The following is a 17,444-nucleotide window of genomic DNA, read 5'->3' as shown; positions in this document are numbered from 1 at the left end:
TTAGTCGTGTCCGACTCTTCGTGACCCCATGGACCAGAGTACGCCACGCACTCCTGTCTTCCACTGCCTCCCGCAGTTTGGTCAAACTCATACTGGTAGCTTCGAGAACACTGTCCAACCATCTCGTCCTCTGTCGTCCCCTTCTCCTTGTGCCCTCCATCTTTCCCAACATCAGGGTCTTTTCCAGGGAGTCTTCTCTTCTCATGAGGTGGCCAAAGTATTGGAGCCTCAGCTTCAGGGTCTGTCCTTCCAGTGAGCACTCAGGGCTGATTTCCTTCAGAATGGAGAGGTTTGATCTTCTTGCAGTCCATGGGACTCTCAAGAGTCTCCTCCAGCACCAGAATTCAAAAGCATCAATTCTTCGGCGATCAGCCTTCTTTGTGGTCCAGCTCTCACTTCCATACATTAGACAAAGGTGACTGCCTCAGGCAGCCAGTTTTGAGGGGTCATGAAAGGGACGGCAAAAGGTTTTTTTTTTAAATTTATTATTGCTGAACTTTTACTCCCAAGGAGTGACACTTGTGGGATTTTCTATCTCAGGTTGCGAAATAATGTGGTCACGCTGGGTGTGGTGTGTGTGTTATATATTTATTGTTCTTTTTAATAATTCAGATTGCACATAATCCCATGGTTTCTCATTTATTGATTTATTTAAACGTCTTATTAAATGCAAAACAGCCGAGGGCTAAATTCCTCTCTCTGCAGGTATATAAATGTTATATAAAGATTAAAATACATTCAACATTAGTTGTGAAATACATTCTCCCCTCCTGCCATCTCCAGAAGCAGAGCATTCCTCCGCTATCATACCATTCCAAAACAGGAGCACTTGGCTGTCCTTAATTATTTTTTTTTAAAATTTTAAATAATCTGTCTTTAAAATGCATCAGAAAGGGTATCCTGCATTGCCTTGCTGCTTTGTAACCTGTCTGGTCTTCCTCCCTTTCCCTTTGAAAGCTGTGTGTTCCTCCCTTCTTCTTCTTCTTCGATCACTCGTGGCTGAGTAAAATTGTCTTCCATGAACACAGTTTTAACAGTAAGTCCATAAGGTACTGTGGAGGCCAATTCTGGATCCACACGTCCTTCCACAGTGGGGACATAAGCCTTACTCTTAGCACATTTCTCCCTTTCGTACATAGTTCTCCAATTGGAGTACTCCCAGGCCAGTATTTCCCAGTTGTCAGTGTTTATACTACATTTTCAAAGCTTTGCCTTGAGAGAGTCTTTAAACCTCTTTGTGTTCCTCCCAAAAATAGTAGAAGAGCCCTGCTGGATCACTCCAAAGGTCGATCTAATCCAGATCCTATTCTTCTCTACAGGACCCAAACAGCACTTAATCCTCCCCAGCACTAAACCACATCACTGCCCTCTTTCTCTTGCCAAGGCGCAAACGGTAATGTGGTTTTCCGCTCGCACAGCGAGGCCCATCTTCGTCCCGTCCGTTGCCAACGGGCTTAGTACAGTGTTGTCACGGCTAAGCTGAGAATCCGGAAGCCCTCAATTCAAGAAAGCTCACCTCTATCAGAAACTTAGGAGGTGGTCTTAACAGATGCCACTGTTTTCTCAGCTTCACAATCTCCCGCAAACAATTTTACAGTCAGCAAGGGGGTGAGGAGAAGAGGGAGGTGGCAGAGCAGTCGTCAGCCACCTCATAATGAAAGCACAGGCAACTACCAATTACGTTCCAAGTCACCACACTGTTAAGTGAAATGGCATATACAGTGGTACCTCGGGTTACATACGCTTCAGGTTACATACCCTTCAGGTTACGGACTCCGCTAACCCACAAATATTACCTCAGGTTAAGAACTTTGCTTCAGGATGAGAACAGAAATCGTGCTCCGGCAGCGCAGCAGCAGCAGGAGGCCCCATTAGCTAAAGTGGTGCTTCAGGTTAAGAACAGTTTCAGGTTAAGAACGGACCTCCAGAACGAATTAAGTACTTAACCCGAGGTACCACTGTATTTTAAACACCATTGAAAAAGCCTGCAAACGCCCCATTCTGCCCCTGCCCCACCCTTTTCTGTGACATTGTTGGGCCACTTCCGGGTTCAGCGCAACGTGCATGTGTGCGGTTGCGCACCCATCAGATGTGCCTGAAATGGTCACTGCCTGTAAAAGTTGTTCTCCTTCTTTTACAGCACCGGAACTTGTAGACATCTAATGTGAATGGTGTAAGATTCAGGACACAGACACCCTTTATGCAGAACATAGTTAATCTATGGAACTCCCTCCTGCAGGGATAGCCACTTACTTGGATGGCTTCAAAAGAGGATTAGGCAAGGATAAATAATAATAATAATAAATAATAATAAATTTTATTTATATCCCGCCCTCCCCAGCCGAAGCCGGGCTCAGGGCGGCTAACAACAATAAAACAGTACAAAAGTACAGCATAAACAACAGTCTAAAATCATTCGTTATAAAATTAATTAATTCAAGCCACTGGCAACTATTGGGCCAGAGCTCCGCGAAGATTGCCGAGGGAGGGAGTCAGGCTGTGCCCTGGCCAAAGGCCTGGTGGAACAGCTCTGTCTTGCAGGCCCTGCGGAAAGATGTCAAGTCCCGCAGGGCCCTGGTCTCTTGTGACAGAGTGTTCCACCAGATCGGAGCCACAGCCGAAAAAGCCCTGGCTCTAGTTGAGGCCAGCCTAACTTCTCTGTGGCCTGGGACCTTCAAGATGTTTTTATTCGAAGACCGTAAGTTTCTCTGTGGGGCATACCAGGAGAGGCGGTCCCGTAGGTACGAGGGTCCTAGGCCGTATAGGGCTTTAAAGGTTAAAACCAGCACCTTAAACCTGATCCTGTACTCCACCGGGAGCCAGTGCAGCTGGTATAGCACCGGATGAATGTGGTCTCGCAGCGAAGACCCCGTAAGGAGTCTCGCTGCAGCATTCTGCACCCGCTGGAGTTTCTGGGTCAGTCTCAAGGGCAGCCCCACGTAGAGCGAGTTACAATAATCCAGTCTGGAGGTGACCGTCGCATGGATCACAGTGGCTAGGTCAGGGCGAGAGAGGTAAGGAGCCAACTGCTTAGCTTGGCGGAGATGGGAAAATGCCGCCTTTGTTATAGCTGCAATCTGCGCCTCCATGGAAAGGGAGGTGTCGAAGATTACACCCAAACTCTTAACGGACGGTGCTGGCACTAATTGCGCCCCCGCAAGAGATGGGAGTTGTCCCCCCAATCCCATATCGCCCCGTCCCAGCCACAGGACCTCTGTCTTCGAAGGATTTAGCTTCAACCGGCTCCCACGTAACCATCCAGCCACAGCTTCCAAACATCTGGTCAGTGTGTCTGGGGCCGAGTCAGGATGGCCATCCATCAACAGATAGAGTTGGGTGTCATCGGCATACTGATGGCAACCCAGCCCAAAACTCCGAACAAGCTGGGCGAGGGGGCGCATAAAGATGTTGAAAAGCATCGGGGAGAGTATTGCACCCTGAGGTACTCCACACACCAAGGAGTGGCGCGATGACAATTCCCCTCCAAGCGCCACCCTCTGTCCCCGACCAGAGAGAAACGAGCGCAGCCATTGAAGGACTGTGCCCTGGATCCCCACGTCGGCAAGGCGGTGGTCCAGAAGTTCATGATCGACCATGTCGAAAGCTGCTGACAGATCTAGAAGAATCAGCAGCCCCGACCCGCCTCGATCCAGCTGTCTACGAAGATCATCTGTTAGGGCAACCAGAGCCGTCTCGGTCCCATGACCAGCGCGGAAGCCGGACTGGAATGGATCCAGAGCCGATGTTTCATCCAGAAACCCACCAAGCTGTTCAGCAACCGCTCTCTCAATCACCTTACCCAGGAACGGAAGATTCGAAACCGGGCGGTAATTGGATAGATCTAAAGGATCTAATGATGTTTTCTTTAAGAGCGGGCGCACCACTGCCTCCTTCAGTTCCCCTGGGAATGTCCCCGTGCCAAGGGACAAATTGATGATATCCCCCAGGAGGGCCCGCACCTCGTCTGGACATGCTCTAATCAGCCAAGACGGGCACGGGTCGAGAGGACAGGTGGTGGGCTTTCCAGCTCGGAGGAGTCTGTCCACATCGGCTGGGGATATCCGGTCGAAGTGGTCCAATACTGGACCCGAGGACAGTCGAGGGGCCTCCAGTTCCTTTATTGTATTCAAATTGGCCGGGAGGTCATGGCGGAGCAACAAGACTTTCTCCGCAAAAAAGCTTGCAAATGCCTCACAGCTGTGTGTCAAATTGTTATTTAAATTTGGCTGTCCCTCAAGGGACGTTAAAGACCTGATTATACTAAATAATTGTGCTGGGCGAGAGCTAGCGGATGCAATGGAGGCCGAAAAGTATGACTTCTTAGCAGCCTTCACTGCCATCTCGTAGGTTAAAGCTATCAATAGCTACTAGCCATGGCACCTGTGCTCTGCCTCCTCCTCCTCCTCCTAATAATAATAATAATAATAATAATAATTTATTCATACCCCGCCCATCTGGCTGGGTTTCCCCAGCCACTCTGGGCAGCTCCCAACTGAAAACGATAAAGCATCAAACATTAAAAACTTCCCTAAACAGGGCTCCCTTCAGATGTCTTTTAAAAGTCAAATAGTTGTTTATTTCCTTGACATCTGATGGGAGGGCGTTCCACAGGGAAGGCGCCACTACTGGGAAGGCCCTCCAGTTGGAGGCAACAATGATTGTGAAGACAGTGGTACCTCTAGTTACAAACTTAATTCATTCCAGAGGTCCGTTCTTAACCTGAAACTAGAGGCGTGCTTTTGCTAATGGGGCCTCTGGCTGCCGCTGTGCCGCCGGCACACAATTTCCATTCTCATCCTGGGGCAAAGTTCTCAACTCGAGGTAACTCTTCCAGGTTAGCAGAGTTTGTAACATGAAGCGTTTGTAACCTGAGGCGTTTGTAACTCGAGGGACCACTGTACTGGTTTCTGGAAACCACAGGGAGGGAGAGTGCTCTTACGCGTGAATCTTGCTGGTGGGGAGGTGATAGTTTTGGGGGGTAACTGCACCTATTATTTTGGTCCTAAAGGTATCTCTGTAAAGGTAAAGGGACCCCTGACTATATGGTCTAGTCGCAGACGACTTTGGGGTTGTGTGCTCATCTCGCTCTATAGACCGAGGGAGCTGGTGTACAGCTTCCGGGTCATGTGGCCAGCATGACTAAGCCGCTTCTGGCGAACCAGAGCAGCACACAGAAACGCCGTTTAACTCCCGCCGGAGCAGTACCTATTTATCTACTTGCACTTTGACGTGCTTTCGAACTGCTAGGTTGGCAGGAGCAGGGACTGACCATGCCTACCCTAACTGATGAGGAACAGGAATTCATGGACAGCCCTATCACCCCAGAGGAAATAGATGCGGTCCTCAAAAACCTGAAACCACACAAAGCCCCAGGCCCAGACGGCTTCACAGCAGAATTCTATAAGAAATTCAAAGAACCCTTGATGCCCTACATGACCCGCCTATTCAACGACATCATAAAAGGGGGCCCCATCCCCCAAACCTGGACCCACTCCAAAATAGTCTCCATCCCAAAACCACTAAAAGACAGCCTCAAAGTAGAATCATACCGCCCAATCTCATTAATAAACCAAGACTACAAGATATCCACATCAATCTTGGCCAACCGCCTAAAAATCTTCCTACACAAGTTAATAGCCCCAGACCAGACTGGCTTTGTCCCTGGCCGCAATATAACAGGCCCCATCAGGAAACTACTGAACCTGATCGAACACAGCAAGGCAACCAAACTCCCATTGACAATTATGTCCCTAGACATCCTCAAAGCCTTTGATTGCTTGGAGTGGAAATACATACTAGCAGTACTAACTAACATGAAATTCGGCCCCAACTTCCTACAAATCCTCAAACAAATATACTCCCAAGCCTCAGCAAAATGCAGAACTAACAATATGGATTCTAACACTATAGCTATCCAAAGAGGCACGAAACAAGGATGCCCACTTCTTATTTATCCTGGCTCTGGAACCCCTAGCAATCCGCATCCGAGCAGCCACAGACATCAAGGGAGTGGAAATAAAAGGCAGAACCTATAAATTAGGGCTCTTTGCAGATGACCTAATGGTCACAACACCAGACCCCATAAGCACAGCAACCTCCCTAATCAGAGAACTCAACACATTTGCAATGGTGTCGGGCCTACAGGTAAATTTTACAAAGTCAGAAGCTATGTGCTTCAACACCCCTCCTCACACCCAAAAAGAACTCACGAAGGTCACCAAAATAAAACTTTGCCACACCACGTTGAGATACCTAGGGGTACAAATAACCAGAAACCTCAATAAATTGTACCTCCACAACTACAAGCCCCTGTGGCGACAAATTAACAAAGACCTAAAGAGATGGAATAACATGAACTTCACTCTCTCAGACAAAATAGCCATGATCAAAATGATCACACTCCCAAAACTAACCTACCTATTCCAAACCCTCCCAATCTGGATCCCCTCAACCCAACTTCGCAGTTGGCAGAGAAAACTACACTCTTTCATCTTCTCACATAAAAAACCAAGAATAAGCCCCAAATACCTGCACCTCCCCACCTCAGAAGGAGGATGGGGAATCCCCAACATAGAAGCATATTACAATGCCAACCAAATATGCCATATAATCCCATATATACTAGAAGATGAGACAAAACAATGGGTACACCTAGAGAGGGACACAGTTGAAAACACCTGCACCACAACATACCCACTCCTCCCAAACAAACTAAAGAAAATTCCCACAACACTTAACAGGTACACACAGACCATGCTCAAAGCATGGAAAACACAAATAGGCAAACTATCCCCAACCCCATCCCCACTAATCCCCCTGGCGTACCACCCATTATTCCACCATGCAGCACAAAACCTCAAGATAAAAACCTGGCGAACCAAAGGCTTATATCGCCTAATAGACTTTTATAAAAATAACAAACCCTTGTCAACACAAGAAATACAAGACAAGAAGACACCCAAATGCCCTGGTTAACACAACACCAACTACATGCCCTCTTAAACAACCCAACAGTAAAATCAGCAGCAACTAGGCCCCTGACAACCTTCGAAAACCTCCTCCTAACAACAAAGGGAAACGGTAAAGGGACGGTATCCGCAATATACAAAATACTACTCCATAATCCCGCAAATCCCCTAGACGCAATCAAAAAACAATGGGAGAATGACATAGGCTATGAGATTAACCCCACTCAATGGACCAGAATGTGGTCTAAACCCCCCTTTAAATCCATATCAACGAAAAGAAAAGAACTCACACTGAAACTCACCTACAGGTGGTACCTAACACCAAGGAAACTAGCGCTAATACACCCAGGAACCTCATCAAAATGCTGGAGAGGGTGCACCTCCACAGGCACATACCTCCACATGTGGTGGGAGTGTCCCAAAATCCAACTATTCTGGACAACAGCCATACAAGAAATATGTGAAATAACTAAGCAAGTAATAGACATCACCCCAGAATTGGCCCTACTAAACATCTTCCAAGACAACAATGCCCATTTACACCACAAAGAACTCATAACCCACCTGCTCTCAGCAGCCAGAAACACCATAACCAGACACTGGAGAGACCTGTCAGGAGTAAGCATGGACCAATGGTACCAAATAGTATGGGAAACAGCCCTACTAGAAAAATTAACTAATAAACTGAAACTGACACGGGGACAAACAGAAGAAGACGCCTTCACCCCGGTATGGCTCCCCTTTATCACATACACAGCCCAACAGGACAATGACAATAATCCACCAACAGCATACAAATCAATATGGCTAACCTGATCCAAAACACCCACCCACCTCACTCACACACGAAAACAAAGATCACCACAGCCAATCACAAGCAAACAATCACACCCTAGGCCAACCCCAACCTCTCTCACCACCAAAGGAACACAAGTGAACAACACAAGCGACGCTGACACCAAACTCTACATACATTAAACATAATAGAAACACCGCCACCCGACCCCACCCCTATCCATCTTCCCTCTCTCCACCCCCCCTTTCTTTTTTCTTTCTTTTTTCTTCTCCCCCTAATGCCTCAACAAATGAAACGGATTTGTAAAAATGTTACATGAAAAAATAAAAAAAAACACGAGGCAGGAGCAGGGACTGAGCAACGGGAGCTCACCCCATCGCAGGGGTTCGAACCACCGACCTTTGGATAGTCAAGCCCTAGGCTCAGTAGTTTAGACCACAGCGCCACCTGTGTCCCATAATGGTATCTCTGTAGCTGCCCCATATTCTTCTGCAAAGGTACAAACAGTAGTACAGTGGTACCTCAGGTTACGTACGCTTCAGGTTGCAGACTCTGCTAACCCAGTAATAGTACCTCGGGTTAAGAACTTTGCTGCAGGATGAGAACAGAAATCGTGCTGTTAAGAACACTTTCAGGTTAAGAACGGACCTCCAGAACGAATTAAGTTCTTAACCCGAGGTACCACCGTACAATGCTTCTTTCGCACAGCTGGGTGGTCTTCATTGCATCCATTCCATACAAGCTTAGTGTTGCAGAGACTAACAGGCAAAAACCAGCCTTTCCCAATCTGGTGCTGCGCTGATGTTTTGGACCACAACATCCCATTAGCCCAAAGCATCATGAACAATAGCCAGAGATGGCAGAAATACACTCCAAAACATTTGCAGAGCACCCAGGATTGTTTGGGGGAATCCATGTGTGTTTGAGGTGGCATGATACTGCTTTAAATGTACATAGCAGACCGAATACTGATACACATTTATTATCTGATTATTAGCATTTTTAAAAAATTAAGAAACTAGTTTAATACTGTAGAAGTCAGATCCTGATTACAGTTTCCAGTTCTACCTAAGATAGAATTCAGTTTTGAAAAAAAGAATTACCTATGCGGGTATATTCTTCTTTTTCCTCCCAGGCAGTTCATACCACATGCAAATCCCTTGAACAAACAAAGCACTGAAAACGTTGTCATGGAACGCTTGGGTTTGGCATTCACACAATAGGTAGAAGAGTCTTTCTGTTTCCTTGCTTCCTGCTTAGGAATGTGCAAAGATCCAAAGTCCATGGCTTGGGGCCATATCAAACATGATGCTGGAGACCTGCGACTTGTCTCCGCACCGCTGTGGAAATTAAAATTTAGCTTTGAGGGGCTGCACATTTGATCAGAGGAGTGGCGCACACTCCCCACCCACTGCCCCGATCAAAATCCAACAGTGGTGGCAAATGGCTGCTGATGATCTCATCTCATCCTCATCCTCATCTCTAGCCCTCTTTTTAAAGCCGTCCAAGTTGGCAGCCATCACTAGAGGAGCACTTTTCCATCATTGAACTATGCGCGGCGCCTTGAATCTTCCAACACACAGCTACATTGGATGTCAACGGGTTCTAGTGTTATGAATCATAGAATCGTAGAGGGAATCTTGACTAAATCATCCATGGCAGATGCCTATCCAACTTCTTTTATATATATATATATATATATATATAGAGAGAGAGAGAGAGAGAGAGAGAGAGAGAGATGATAGATAGATAGATGATAGATAGATAGATAGATAGATAGATAGATAGATAGATAGATAGATGGATAGATGATAGATAGATAGATAGATAGATGATAGATAGATAGATAGAAAAAAGAAAAAAGAGAAAGAGAAAGAAATGAAGAAATAAGTGATAAAGTTCCATCCACATGTCTTGCACATTCATGTATTGAGATTGCTCTGAACCTCCTGACTTCCCCTCATCCCATTGATGGGTCCTCTTACTACTGTTTTCATCTGCCTTTCAGTACTTCCCCAAAATTTTCATCTTCCTAAGTTATCTGTAATCTCTAGTACATTACAAGTGCATTTAAAATCCTGCTAATGTTTACAATAATTTTGTATATACATTACAGTGGTACCTCAGGTTAAGTACTTAATTTGTTCCAGAGGTCCGTACTTAACCTGAAACTGTTCTTAACCTGAAGCACCACTTTAGCTAATGGGGCCTCCTGCTGCCACCGCCCCACCGGAGCACGATTTCTGTTCTCATCCTGAAGCAAAGTTCTTAACCCAAGGTAATATTTCTGGGTTAGCGGAGTCTGTAACCTGAAGCGTATGTAACCTGAAGCATATGTAACCTGAAGCATATGTAACCCAAGGTACCACTGTATAAACATTTCCAGTTCTTTCTTTTTTAAAAATTTCTTGTCTTCTTGGTTCCTGAGCTTGCCAGTTAATTTTGCCATTTCAGCATAGTCCATCAACCTGATTTGCCATTCTGGCTATCCAACCTCTTTCCATCCAAGGAGAGAGGGAGAAAAACTTATCTCTATCCACTTTCTCTATGCCATGCATAACTTTATAAACTTCTATCATGTAGCCTCTCGCTCCTGTCCCCCCCCTCACTAGTCCTAAACACCCCAACCTTTCTTCATAGGAGAGCCACCCCATCCCTTCAATAATTTTTTTTTTGTCCTTTCCTGAGCCCCTTTGAACTCTGCAATATCCTTTTTGAGGTGAAGCGGCCAGAAATGCACTCAATGTTCCAAATTTGGTCGCGTAAAGAACCTGACGAGGGAGACAGGCAGCGTCTTGAAGTTGTCAATCGACAGCGACAACCTGAGCAGCAGACTGAGTAGGCAAAGAGGGTCTCCTGGTCACAGTCTTCCCAGCTATGGCAAGATGAGCTTCGCTTCTATTTAAATTATAGTAATTATTTCTAAAAGTGCACCTCGACATAGATATCGGCACATGCTAATTCTCTGCAAACTTGCACCTTCTTGTTTAGTGATGCATAAGTATAATTTGGCAACGTGCAGGCCTGAATGGTTCTCCATGATACAGTGGTACCTCGGGTTAAGTACTTAATTCGTTCCAGAGGTCCATTCATAACCTGAAACTGTTCTTAACCTGAAGACCACTTTAGCTAATGGGGCCTCCTGCTGCTGCTGCACTGCCGGAGCCCGATTTCTGTTCTCATCCTGAAGCAAAGTTCTTAACCTGAAGCACTATTTCTAGGTTAATGGAGTCTGTAACCTAAAGCGTATATAACCTGAAGTGTATGTAACCTGAGGTACCACTGTATATACAAGGCTCCCCCCGCCCGGAACTCAGTTCTGGCACCTCTCAGGTGGGCGCCATTGCCATTTGAAGAAAACAAGGAACATGTTCACGGTGAGTTCTGGCATCTATTTTTCTAGAAACATAGCACTGATTCTTTCTCTCTCTCTCTCTCTCTCTCTCTCTCTCTCTCTCTCTCTCCACACACACACACACACACACACACACACGTAAAATGAGCGCATCAGGGAGAAATCACAATTTTTTAAAGCCGGTGTTAATTTTCCTTGCGGAGGAGTTTAGTGTTAGGGAGAGGCATAGGAAACACTAAGCACGTGAAACTGCAGTCTGAAATGGTACAACTCAGACATACCTTTATTGTTTTTTTGTTTTATTTTATCTTTTCATTTTTGAAATGTCTGCCCTGCCTTTTGACAGCTCCGAGGCAGGTCAGAACAATTTAAAACAATTTGTGCAGTAAGATATGATGATAAATAGTTAGTGGTTAAAGGCAGACATTTAAAATTATGCATTGCACAAGAGCAGTGGGAAAGCAGTAATTAAAACAAGCCAAAAGCCTGGGGACAGAGTAATGTCTTCAGTGCTCCCCTGAAGGCAAAAAACCAGGGAGTCAGCCAAGCTTCCTGAGGGAAGGAATTCCACAAGTTTACACCTTGCCTCATATATCTCTGCCTGGCAACTGCACTTCTTTTCTTAGTGGTTACAGACGCACTGTTTAATTATCTGTTCTAGGACCTTTCCTGGTATTTATGTCAAGCTCACTGGTTGGTAGCTACCTGGATCTCCCACTGCCCTTTTTGAAGATGGGGATTACCCGCCTCCAGTCTTCAGGAAAGGGACGCGGGTGGTGCTGTGGGTTAAACCACAGAGCCTAGGACTTGCCGATCAGAAGGTTGGTGGTTCGAATCCCCGTGACAGGGTGAGCTCCCGTTGCTCAGTCCCTGCTCCTGCCAACCTAGCAGTTTGAAAGCACATCAAAGTGCAAGTAGATAAATAGGTACCACTCCGTCGGGAAGGTAAACGGTGTTTCCGTGCATTATTTTCCTGTCTTGGGCTACAGCTCCCTCTTTACACCATTTATTCTGTCATCACCAGGTTGGGCATTGTCTTCCTTTTCGGTGAAGACAGAAGCAAAGTAGGTGTTGAGCAGTTCTGCCTCCTCTCTGTTACCCGATAGCATTTCTCCATCTTTTCCACACAGAGGACCTTCCACTTGCTTGTTCTTGTTCTTGCTCTTGCTTCGAAAGTAGCCAAATAAACCTTTCTTAAAATTAATTTTAACCTCTCTTGCAAGCCTGAGCCCACTCTGAGCTCTGGCTTGCCTGACATTCACCCTGCAACTGTTGGCTACTGGTGTATATTCCTTCTTTGTGATTTCCCCTTTCTTCCATTTCTTACACATGTCCTTCTTAAATTATAGCTCAACTGTAAGCTCCTTATGCAACCATATTGGTTTCTTTAGATGCCTTCCACTTTTCTGTCTTGAATAAATTGTCTGCAATTGTGCCTTTAATATTTCATCTGTAAGAAACTTCCGTCCATCTTGGACTTCCTTCTTATTGAGTATTTCTGACGGTGGGATCTCCCCCAGTAGTTCCTTAAATGTTTTGAAATCAGCCTTCATAAAGTCCATAGTGCATTTCTAACTACATCCAGCTTTCCCTTGCTTCTGTACCATGAAACCCAGGAGGACATGATCACTTCCTCCCAAGTTTCCCAGTGCTTCTAATTTGTCAATGAGTTCCTCCCTGTTGGTGAGGACCAGGCCCAAGTTGATGATCTCCTTGTGGCTTCTTCCACCTTCTGAGAAATGAAAATGTCAGCGAGGCAGTGGAGGAATTTGTTGGAACTTACATTCTTACATATAAAGCTCTTCATGGCTTGGGACCAGTTTGGCTACTTTCAACTGTGGACCTTGCACTTTTACAGGTGCCACATAATGTTCATTCTGCATTTGTGTCTTTTAGTGAGCTATGAATCTCTCTGCCTACTAACATTAGGCAGGTGCTCTCACAAGATGCCTGCTGAAAACCTTATATTAGCGAAGATAACATTAAAAAACCCACATTGTACTAGGGGGAATTGTTTTGCAGGAACGCATTATATTAAGCAAAACTGCACACACAAATGTATATAGTAGGAAAAATTCACACGAAAACGCGGATGAATTTTCACGAGGACTTTTTTTAAAAAAATGTTGAAATCTTGAAAGCTGAACTTAACGTTAGGAAAATGAGAAAGTGAAATTGACATACATACTGAACACATTACAATACAAGCCCATGCATTTTCATTCAGAAGTAAAAATGCACATAGACTGTTCAGTGGGGCTTACTTCCAGGTAAATGTGCACATGATAGGATTTCAACTGCAGTGTAGAAGCACAGCAGAACTACCTTAAACTCAAAAAGGAAACACACACAGAGCATTGCATTATGCTTTACTCTGTTTTTTTTTATGATGCTTTCGGTTTTTTACTTAATTTATCTCATGGCGTATAAATGAGTTTTTTTTCATATTAGTGTGCCCTTTCCCAGAGTCTTGAGCATGCCTGATTTGGAATAACAGAATTACGCCCTAAGATATATCTTAATATATATGTGCACACAATGGATAAGCACATACCTAAATGCAAGTATCAATTCATCTTATTCCAATTATGTACATCCAGAAATAAAATTAATGGGCCATATCTCTAATGTGCAAGCCAATGCAACTATGTACATTTCCTGGGGATGAATGTTTGGCTCGCTGCCTTTTTGCTGAATAGGAAAATATATGTTTGCTTGAAAACTATTATAGCTGTTGTGCTCAGGATGGAGATTAAAAATGCAATGTCGGCTGCTGGCTTCAAAAACAGCCACCTATTAATAGGAATGAATAGGAAAATTATCCTGTGCTCCATTGTTGGAATGACAGGCTGAAACAGGATGGATTCTCTACTATCTACTTCCCATTAAGCAAAAGAAACACTGCATAAAGATGAGCTGGAGCCAATTTTTTCTCTTTTTTTAGCATTTAAAGAAGGTAATTTGATAGAGACATCGTTCCTTGATGCATCCACCCTTTTGTTTGTTCTGCTATTATGTTCTGGAGAAACAGGTTTTGCTTGTACTTCTCTGTCTTCCTTCTAAAAGAAAAAAAAACCTGAATCTTGATTACATGGGTGGGGGACTTTGGGACAAGGGGTCAGATGTGGTCCCCTTTAAGACGTTGTCTGACTCTCAGAACATTCCCCAGGACACACACCCTTCTCGGCCACACCCCCTTTTAACCACGCCTCTCACCAGCACTGCTTCAGATCCCCCTTGAGTCCTTTGGCCTGGCTGGAATGCATCCCTGAGCTCTGTTATTAGAGTTATTAGAACTCTGTTCAATAATAGGGAGCATAAGGTAAAGGTAAAGGGACCCCTGACCATTAGGTCCAGTCGTGGCCGACTCTGGGGTTGCGGTGCTCATCTCGCTTTATTGGCTGAGGGAGCCGGCGTACAGCTTCTGGGTCATGTGGCCAGCATGTCTGAGCCACTTCTGGTGAACCAGAGCAGTGCATGGAAATGCTGTTTACCTTCCCGCCAGAGTGGTACCTATTTATCTACTTGCACTTTGACGTGCTTTCAAACTGCTAGGTTGGCAGGAGCAGGGACTGAGCAACAGGAGCTCACCCCATTGTGGGGATTCGAACTGCCGACCTTCTGATCGGCAAGTCCTAGGCTCTGTTTAACGAACATCACCACCTGTGTCCCTAATAGGGAGCATAGGGACTTGTTAAATGTTAACACAGTTAATAAATGCTTTTAAATAAAAATAAATTAGAGAAGGATGTGTTTGTGTTGTGTGTGCAGAAAGTAGGCAAAATTTACATCCCCCGCTTCACACACTCGTGCCTCTGGCTCTGTCTGCCCCTGGCATGTGGCCCTTAGTAGGCTGCCCAGATGCGGATACAGCCCTCAGCCTGTAATAGTTTCCCCACTCCTGCTCTAGAAAGAGAGGATTTCGGGATCTTAGATATAAGACCTAAGTATCCCATGGAATTAATTTGGAAGACAACACTTAATTTCTACCTAGCAGCCCTTTATTTTCCTGCAACCCTTCGTTGCCATTATGGGATGGGAAGCCTGTGGCGCTCCGGACGTTGTTGGGTTGCGACTGCTGCTCTCATCACCCCTGGGTATTGGCCATGCTGGCTGGGGCTGATGGGAGTTGGAGTCCAGCAACATCTGGAGGGCCACCAGTTTCTCTGTTCCCAATATTGAGACCTTCCATCCTCACCAAATCGTGCTAAGCTGCAAATTACCATGCCGTGTTAGTTTGAGCATGAGCTTCAAGAGTCAATGGCTGCAACACCCGGTGAAGACGTCAGAGGAGCATTGGGTTGTCTCCAACTAAGTTAGCCTAAAAGCAAAAGTAGAGCCTGAGGCCAGTGGCCTGTCTTGTCCAATGTTTTGTTGTCACAGTAGCCACCCAGATGCCTGTGGGAAACCTCATGCAGGACCTAAGCACAAGCGCACTCTCCTTTCGTGTGGTTCCCAGCAACTGAGCTACAGAAACATTAGTGCCTCCAACCATGGAAGGCAGAACATAGCTTCCATCTTGGCTAGTAACCATTGACCACCATAGTGTCCATGAGTCTGACTACTCCTGTTTTAAAGCCATCCAAGTTGGTGGCAACCACTGCCTTCTATGAGAGCCTGTCCCACAATTTAATTACCTGTTGCATGGACTACTCTGCAGTTTACTCAGAGTTCTCTACCCACTGAAAAAATGAACGTAAGTTAGTCATGCCCCATAACTTCAATGAATCTGCTCTGAGCTAGATTAGCGTTGAATTCAACCCATTGCCTTTGAAACCCGCTCTAAGGAATTGCTGGCACTTTTTTCTAGCCTAGATTTGGTGTGTGGTTAACCTTAGTCTCTCCTAGCCCTCTAGCTGCCGAACAGCTCTGTCGGTAGAGTATGAGGACTCTGAATTTCATGGTTGTGGGTTGGGCAAAAGATTCCTACATTGCAGGGCTTAGACCCTGGTGATCCCTCCCAACTCTGCAATTCTAGGATTCCTCTTTGATTCTACGATTCCCTCCTACCCGAGACCATTTAACTAGATCTGCCAGAGAAAGAATCTGGGATCTAACACAGCTAAAGCACACACTCTTCCTCTCTTCCACTGAGCCCTCTACAGCATATATTTAGTTCCTTCCTGCTGTAAGAGAGCGTTAGAGGTGTTCGCAGGCTTCCACCAAGAACAGGTGCTGCTGCTGCTACTTACTAAGAAGAATGTAAGAAAAGGCCAGCTGGATCAGGCCATTGGACTATCTGTTCCAGCACCCTGTACTTACAGTGGCCAACCAGATGTCTATGAGAAGTCCTAAATCAGACCTGAAAGCAACAGCTTCTCCCCTCACTTGTGATTCCCAGCAACCTGGTATCCAAAGGAATACTGCCCATGACAGCAGAGGTAGAACACAGCCTCTGCTTGACATTTTATGTTTTTATATGTCCCCCACAAATCAATACCAATGGACTGTAACTATTTTAACATACCACACAACTGAGACCTAGAGCTTCTAACAACACTCAGTCGACTTACCAATAACCCAAGCAACAACCAGAGTGCAATATTCAATGGCAGACCCATGCCTTGATCCAAACCAGGATTCCAGAATGCTCCAGGTTTAAGCATAGACCAGTACACTAGACCAGTGGTTCCCAGTTGGCTAAGTACTGTGGGCCCCCTGTTTTTCAAATGCCAAGCCATGGATCCCTCACCTTTTGAACATTTTGATATCTCTGGGGTAGGTTTTGTTATCTGAATGGTGCCCCAGATTTCCTGGGTGGGTTACGCAGAATTCCTCGGGGTCCACGGACCCCCAATTAGGGACAACTGCACTAGACGGGTAGGGCAGGGGATTCCAGAAGAAGGAACACCACCAGTCTGCATGCGGCTGTAAGCAAGGAAGGAACGCTAATCGTTTTTTCTTTTGGTGCTGATTCTGGAAGGCAGGTGCCCCCTGTGTTGCAGGCACTTTCCCCACACGCACACCTTTTCCTTTGTCCATTCCAGGGGCCCTGCCACTCAGGAAGCTGATAACAATCTCCCGAGAGTACAGTGCAGTGAGTGGTTTCCCAGGATGTCCGGCTGAATTACGACAAATTCATGGTTATCTTTGGTAAACAGGCACTCAAGGAACTGGGGCCAAAATTAAATGCAGCCTTACTGACCACAAGTCCGGGGCACTTACCTTGTCCAAACAAGGATGCTGGAATGTTAGGAACCAGTGAATAATGGTGCTTTAATTTAACAGCGTTCAGTCAAATAATTTATTATCCATCTGCACTATTTAGCTAAAGCAACACCATGCAACTTTAGGCAGTCATGGCTTTCTCCAACGAACTTGGGAA

The 17,444-nt window shown here is 45.6% G+C and overlaps 1 protein-coding gene across 1 annotated transcript in view; it reads right to left on the bottom strand.

Annotated features, from left to right (window-relative positions):
• The window catches only part of FAM3D (FAM3 metabolism regulating signaling molecule D), a 43,515-nt gene that overhangs the window by 19,090 nt on the left and 6,981 nt on the right, over positions 1–17,444 (bottom strand). The gene's annotated exons all lie outside the window — the stretch shown is intronic.

Source organism: Podarcis pityusensis, assembly GCF_964106645.2.
Source record: "Podarcis pityusensis genome assembly, chromosome: 2".
In the NCBI taxonomy this organism is placed as follows: Eukaryota; Metazoa; Chordata; class Lepidosauria; order Squamata; family Lacertidae; genus Podarcis; species Podarcis pityusensis.
This window is presented reverse-complemented; position numbering and strand designations above follow the sequence as displayed.